This window comes from Phascolarctos cinereus, unplaced genomic scaffold, assembly GCF_003287225.1.
Source record: "Phascolarctos cinereus isolate Bilbo 61053 unplaced genomic scaffold, phaCin_HiC Scaffold_1;HRSCAF=81, whole genome shotgun sequence".
NCBI lineage: Eukaryota > Metazoa > Chordata > Mammalia > Diprotodontia > Phascolarctidae > Phascolarctos > Phascolarctos cinereus.
The window spans coordinates 37,403,224-37,410,756 of NW_027555514.1; the positions used below are offsets into that span (position 1 = coordinate 37,403,224).

The 7,533-nt window shown below is 44.0% G+C and overlaps 1 protein-coding gene across 3 annotated transcripts in view; it reads right to left on the reverse strand.

The window, feature by feature from the left end:
* The window catches only part of OXNAD1 (oxidoreductase NAD binding domain containing 1), a 44,359-nt gene extending 37,012 nt beyond the window's left edge, over positions 1–7,347 (reverse strand). The window contains exons 1-3 of one of the 3 annotated variants that reach the window (XM_020987221.2): positions 7,223–7,347; positions 6,402–6,494; positions 5,229–5,306 (exon numbers count right to left, since the gene is read on the reverse strand). The gene's annotated coding sequence lies outside the window, so the exon portion shown is untranslated. The remainder of the gene's footprint in view (positions 1–5,228; positions 5,307–6,401; positions 6,495–7,222) is intronic. The other 2 variants (XM_020987220.2, XM_020987223.2) reach the window with 2 other exon arrangements.
* Between the last annotated feature and the right edge of the window lie 186 nt (positions 7,348–7,533).

Consider the following 7,533-nt stretch of genomic DNA (forward strand, 5'->3'; position numbering starts at 1 on the left):
CCTCCAGTCTATCTCTCTCTCTATCCCTCTACAGTTATCCCTTCCACATCACGACTTTCCCCAATGCGGTTTTGATACACTGAGGGTTGGCATAAGAAGTTAAATGGGAATTTGGGGGGGAGTCTTGTAGAAGCCACAGACAACACAGAAAAAGCTGAGAAACTCAGAAAGCATAAAACATATTACAGTATTGTATCATGTCAAGCCAAATTTTACAATAAAAAACAAAAACCCCATAAAAGAAAAAATTTAGACTTTTTCTTTGGTATGAAGAAAAAGCCAAAAAAATTTTATGCAGATTTTCCAAATCATGGGGCTGCCAAGATGTGGAAGGATAACTACATCTTTCTCCATCCCAAACTGTTTCCATGTAGGGAAGAAAGCTGGGAAGAACACTCTACTTAAAAAAAAAACAAATGTTCCCCCACTAACACTGTATCATGATAAATCTCATCATAATTAGGAGTCAAGAGTTTGCTGTAATCTACTCTCCTTTCTCCTAGTCTTTGCCCCACCCACCCCTTCTCCCATGCTTTTGCTTTGTTTCTCTCATTTTCTCTTCCCTGAATTCTCTTCACTCCCTTAACATTTCCTGGAGTCCATGTCAGGAGACAAAAAAGTTAGGCTAACCAAATGTTTGTTTCTGTTTTAAACCAACTGCCATGAGAGAACTGCTATGCTAATAGTTAAAAGTTAAAATACTCAATATTTTAACTAATTGCTACCAAATTAATTATCTGTACAATGGAACATCACGTAGTGATTAAGCTGTTGCATATTCTACTCAACTGAATGGGAAACAAAGAAATGTTCATTTTTTTAAAGCTGCTTTGCTTTTTTTAGTCTAAAACCATAGTTTTGTTACAACTCCTATCAACCACAGCACCATCTACTGGGAAATCACAGGGTTTACCAAATTGTTCACATTTTTGCAAGTTAGCTTTATTTTCTTAAGTTTAGTTTCTATTCAATTGTTTAGAATATGAAATTTCTATTAACATGCAGAGTCTTTGGGCATGGGTATCATGTTTTTATACGTTCACACCAATGCTTAGCACACTACAGATGTGCAATAAACCTCAAAACTTTTCAAAAACATAAAAAAATGATCGTTTTATTCATTCAATAGGATGCTCGCTGCAGATATCTGTTCTCTCATCAACCACCTTATAATTAATTTTAATTATTTAATATATTTACCTCAGATGTTTACCAGCTATGTGACTGTGGGCATTTAACCCTGTCTGCTTCAGTTACTACATCCTTATAATGGGCATAATAAAACCAGCTGCCTCCCAGGGTTGTTATAATGATAAAATGAGGCAATAAAGCACTTTGTAAACCTTAAAGCACCATCAAAAGACAAACAAAGAGTGGACCCAATTCAGTGGCCAGAGTGGCTGTGGCATTGAAGAACCTGGGTCCGAATCCTACCTCTTGACGCTTACCATCTGTATGATTTCCTTGGGCCTCAGCCTCCTCACCTGTAGAATGAGGAGGCTGGATCTGGTCTGCTGGTTTCTAGCCTCTCCTCTAGCTGGCTGTCAGTTATCTTCCTAAGTCAGGTCTGGCTCACTAATTCCAAAAGCTTCAGTGGCTCTCTGTTCCAGATAACATACAAAGGCTTCAGGCTGCAGGGAAGGCTGTGCAGGTCCTGTCCAAACTCCTTTCCGATGACATTTACATGATACCCCTTCAGACAGGTTGTGTTCTAGCCAAAGAACTAGGAGGTTCCCTGAATCCAACAGCCTGTCTTTGAGCACAGAATCTAAAGGGTTAAAAGGGCCTTGGGTGCCCTCTAGGCCAAACCCAGCCCTTCACCATCTGACATGGCAGGCATCCAGCCTCTGTTGGGAGACCTCTGGGAGAAGGGAGTTACTTCTGAGAGCACCTTTTCCTTCTTCCCAGCGCTAATTCCGACAACCCTACAACACAGAGACGGTCAGCATGCCCCATCCTCTCTATACCCTAACTCCAGCTCCTTCAACCAATTCTCAAATGGCAAGACCTTGGTGCCCTTTACCTTCCTGGTCACTCTCCCCCTGACTAAAATGTGGTGCCCAGAACCACTCAGCCTGGAGGATGTGCTCTGGGAGAGATCAACATCTCCTGCTCCAGACAACAGGGCCCAAGGTCACGTTGGCTCATTTGTTGGCTGCATTGTCCTGTCTGAGTCTGTGGTCCGCTAAAGTTCCAGATCTTCTTAAATGACCTGCTAAATATACAGCCATGTCTCCTTCAACTTGTATTTCTGAAATGGATTTTCTTTAACCCAAGTGCAAGAATGTACGTTCATCTCTTAAACTTCACCTTAAGAACACAGATTTAGGGGCAGCTGGGTGGTGCAACGGATAGAGCACCGGCCCTGGAGTCAGGAGGACCAGAGTTCAAATCCAGCCTCAGACACTCGATACTTACTAGCTGTGTGACCCTGGGTAAGTCACTCAACCCTACTGCCTAGCAAAAAAGAAAAAAACCAACACAGATTTAGAGTTAAAAAAGATCTCACAGATTACAGACGGGGAGTCAGGAAGATGAGTCTCCAAGTCCTGCCTGAGATGCTAACTGTGGGATCTTCAGTAAGTGGCTTAACCTCTCTGTGTCTCAGTTTCCTCAGACGAAAACAAAGGGGTTGGAATGACGTTCTCTAACATTCCTTGCAGCTCTAAATCCACGATTCAATGAGCCCCCCCTCACCATTTCACAGAGGAATTGAGGCTGACTGGCAAAGCGATGTCCTCAAGGCCAACTCAAGTAACAAAATGGCAGACAGGGGTTTGAAACAAGCTCCTCTGGCCCCAAACTCCATGCTCTTTCCATGACAGTAAACCTGAGACTTCTGTGGAGCCTTACTCTGCCATACGATTCATCAGCTATCCCTTTAAGGTTTGTGCCATCCACAAATGCCAGCATGGCATCTGCACCTTCATCCAACTCATATATGAAAATGACAAAGAACACACCCATGGCTTGGGTTGGTCCACGAGAGACCACCGTGCAAGATATCACCAGCCAGGAAGGGCGTGATCAACTCATGAGGTCTGTGGTCCTTCACCAAGCCTGAAGGCACCTGCTATCTAACCTCCATTTCTCCACCTTGTCCACAAGAAAGGCTGCAGAAATTTTATCAGATGCTTTGGTCAAATCTAGATAAACTGTATCTAGAGCATTTCTCTTATGTAACAGATTAAGAAACCTTGTCAAAAAAGTAAATTACGTCAGCCTAGAAAGACCTGTTCATTTGTTTTGGAGTCTTGCCAAGATTTTCAATTGGCAGCAAGGCTGGAGGGGAATGAGAATAAAAACTTATTTAAAACTAATTTAAAAAAAATTTTTTGGGCCAGGAATAGAAGTCAAATTCATTAGCTTATATAGTCCACAGACTGCTATCCCTTCCCTCTTTTGAAAATTGGAATATCTGCCCGTTTTAATATTATGGTACCATTTACACACTCCAGGATTTTTCAAAACAATCCTTATTCAAGAAATATACTGCCTCCCCAATTCTGACCTTGTCTTTCTAAAAGGTTCCTAGTTATCTAAGAACTCATTCAAGATTGCCCTTTGGGAAGATTTCCACACCCACACACTCTGGTGGACCCCTTCCTCCATCAGCTAGGCCAGAGTCAGTCAGAACCCATCTGAATTGCCTGACTATTCATATGGCTTAGATGAGGCAGGAGCCATCCATTCCATTCAGTAAAATGGAAAGCCATACACCTGCTACTGCTTCCTAAGGCCCTTCAGGCCTTACCAGCTACCCTGCCTCTATCCTAAGTGCCACCTGCACTGCTGAACCCTTGGAATTTCTGGACTTTGGCATCCACGACGTAGCCGGACTTCTATGTGTGTCTTCACCAATCAGTGTGAGCAGGGACTGTCTAGGACTTTCTCTCTGAATCCCCGAGTGCCTGCCATGTAGCAAACACTTAATACTTTTTCGTTCATTTATTCTCTGAATCACCTAAATCATGAGTGCTCATTCCCTTCTCAAATTACTGTTTCGTTGCGTACACATTGTGCCCTCTCATTACAACATAATCTTGTTTGGAGCAGGGGCTGTTTCATTTTTGTACCTCTAGCACTTGGGAAGTGTTTTGCACATAGAACAAATGGAAATGACTCCAATTTACTATGAAAGGAAAATGGGAACACCACAAATCATAAGTGAAATTATTGGGGGGACGGAATCTAGACCAGGGACTTAAACAATTCTGAACACCAAATAAACATTTTTGTATGAACAGGAGAACAAAAGAGAAGACTGCACATGTTACTGCCAATCTCTATTATGGACAATTTTTAAAGATAAAATAAATTTTAACATCTAATCTTCCAAGCTTGTGATTCCTTCTGGAGTTTCTTTGGCTGTCTTCTGTGTACTTTAAGAAAGGCTTCTAGTATTTTCACCCTTTTTTTTTGTTTTTTCTTCCTCGTGGTTTTCCCTTTTTATTGATTCTTCTTTCCCAACATGACTAATACGGAAATATGATTAATATGATTGTATGTGTATAACCTATATCAGATTGCTTGTTTTCTTGGGGAGGGAGAAAAATTTGGAACTCAAAATCTTATAAAAGTGAATGTTGAAAACTATACATGTAATTGAAAAAAAAATACTATTAAGTGGGGGAAAAAAGAAATGCTTCAATTGTCCTCTTCTCTTCCTTTTTTCCTCCCTTTTTTTTTGAAACCCCATTCCCAACCTCCTTCTTCTTCACACCTGCCTCTTCCCCTCCCCCACTGAAAAAAAGAAAAAACAAAATCCTTGTAACAAATAAGCACAGTCAGGTAAAACACAATCCCACATTGGCAGTGTCTGAAAATGGGTTGTTTTCTCTATCTAAAGTTCACCACCTCTCTGTCAGGAAGTATATGTGGTCTGCCATGAGTTCTCTAGAATTGAATTGGGGTTCACTAGGCTGAGTGATTAAACCATTCTTAATGTAAAAAATTCCTATCACTGATCGGGGCCATCTCCAGTTGTCCTGATCTATATCTGGCTGCTGGATCCACATGGATCCAGAAGAGAAAGTGAAGCTGGGGACTTTGCACAGCCCTCCCTCACTTAAATCCAACTTACTTGAAAGTCATGGCATCACCTTCCTGATGTCCTCTTCAGGAAGAAGGCCAAACAACAACAACCTATCACTGATACAAGTGAGCAACCCCTCTGAAATGTAGCGTTAGACTACTGGCTAGTGATATTGAGAGAGGAAGTTACTTACCCATGGTCTTACAGCGTATATGTCAGATGCAGGACTTCAACCCAGGTCTTCCTGACTTCAAGGCCAGCCCTCCATCCCCTATGCCACAGTTATAAAATTAACTACTGAGATTTTAACTTAATGAGTATTCACGAACTGATCAAAAAGATACTAATTTCCAAACAAGAATGAAACTTACATACCAGTAAGTCTGAAATATCAAGCACATCTGACATTAAAGCAACAGAAGTATTGCTAGGTACATAATAAATACTAATAAGTACATGCTAGGTCTATACTAGTGAATTAATTCTGGTGTTAATCAAAGTAACACCCAATTCCCACCAACAACCTGGAATTGTTTAGCACTATTTTACTGATTCCTATAAATGCTTCAAAAAATGGATTGTAGAATTCAAATAGCAAGGAATTTTAAAAGATCATTTTGTTCAACCTCATCATTTTACAGATGTAAAAACTGAGGCCCAAAGATAAATGATTTTCCCAATGTCACAAAGATATGGTGGAATAGGGGACTGAACTGAGGTCTTCTGACTTCAAATTCAGTATTTTTCCCATTAGACCATGCTCTACAGCTCATTCTGGCTTTATAGACACCCCCTCCCCAAAAAAAAGTATTTTTGTTACTCAAAAGTAAATCATGGCCTACTTGTGCTAAAATTCATTTTCCTGGTTATCAAAATGAAGCGCTGAACCCTTTGCTCATACACAGTTGCAGTGTTAAAATCCCTAGTTTAATATTTTAGCATTTTGCAACCTAAGAAAATGTTAAGATTCCAACAAATTTAAATGACCTTCTGCTAATTAGAAAGGCTACTTATCTCAAAATCCAAAAATTAACTTTGTCTTATAGTAAATGGTTATTTTCCCTCTGAGGAACAAAAATCCTACTATTCTTCAGAACAGCTCTAAGATCTGAAAGTTTTGGGTGGGGTGGTAAACTATGTCCTGTTTGGCTAAAGTTTTGTTTTACTACCAAAGGAGAAAGCTGGGCTGCCTCAGAATAAGTGGAACCACGGCTGGCCACTGAACGGGAGAGCCAACAGCCAAGGGTGGTGAAATGAAGAAAGCAGCATGGGAAACCATGGATCTAGGTCTCATCCACATGATCAAAATTATACAAGAATTCTGAGTCAAGTGCCTTTTAAAAACAGGCCTGCTGGAAGGACTCACAGAAAGCTGGACGCCACTTCAGGGACGTGGTCACAGCCTGGGCTGAATGTCTACACTTGGTCTTTCGGTGACAGCCCGCAGCCGCCTGGGGCGCTGGAAGGACAGAAGTTCAAGGTAGGCCGGCCCATGTGGGTTAAAGGTCAGCCCCGAGCTCCAGCAACACGGACTTCGAGGACGGCTGGGTAACCACGAGGCCATGCTGCCCCAGAGTAATCTGGGAAGCCCCCCAGTAATCTGGGGGTCCCCGCAGCCCCACGGTAACCTGGGGAGCCCCTTAGTAATCTGGGGGTCCCCGCAGCCCCACGGCAATCTGAGGAGCCCCCTAGTAATCTGGGGGTCTCCGCAGCCCCACGGTAATCTGGGGGGGCCCCTAGTGATCTACTGACCCCCGCAGTCCCATGGTAATATGGGGGTCCCCCGCAACCCTACGGTAATCTAGGTGTCCCCACAGCCCCATGGTAATCTGGGGAGCCCCTCAGTGATCTAATGACCCCCGCAGCCCCACGGTAATCTTGGGGTCCCCGCCAATCTGAATGAAAGGCCCAGGTGTGTGCGCGCACACACGGGGCATACGGGGACAGATGTTCCCGTCCCAGGAACGACACGGGGACGTCCACGGTGCGGAGCTCATGCTCACGTCAGGGGCACAGAGAACGAGGAACCCCGAGCTCAACGTCACCGGCTCGGCCTCCGGGGCCGCCAGGGACCCAAGGGAGGCGTTTTTGTCCCTGGAGACTACCGCTCGGCGCTGGGGTGAGGTCCAGCGCCGCAAGGGAGCCCGCGAGGCGCCCCCTCAGCCCGGGCTCTGCCTCTGGACTTACGTTTGGTGGAAGCTGAGGCAGAAAAAGGGTCACCGCCACGCTACCCCAGAAATCTCCGCCAACCCCGCTTCCGCCTCCCCAGAGCTGGGCAGGTAAAAGCCAACGGAAGTTCTCCAGCATGTGCGCTGCGCAGGGACTACGCTACGGACGCCGGAATCCTATTGGCTCCGAAGGGCAGAGCATGTTGCAGCAAGCGAATGGCTTGATTCCCCGGAATCTGGGCGGGACTTCCTATCTCGTGTTTCCTCCTCAATCCCAAACAGTCTCCATGGTGACCTCCGCCCAGATGCCGACACTCATTTCCGGAACTC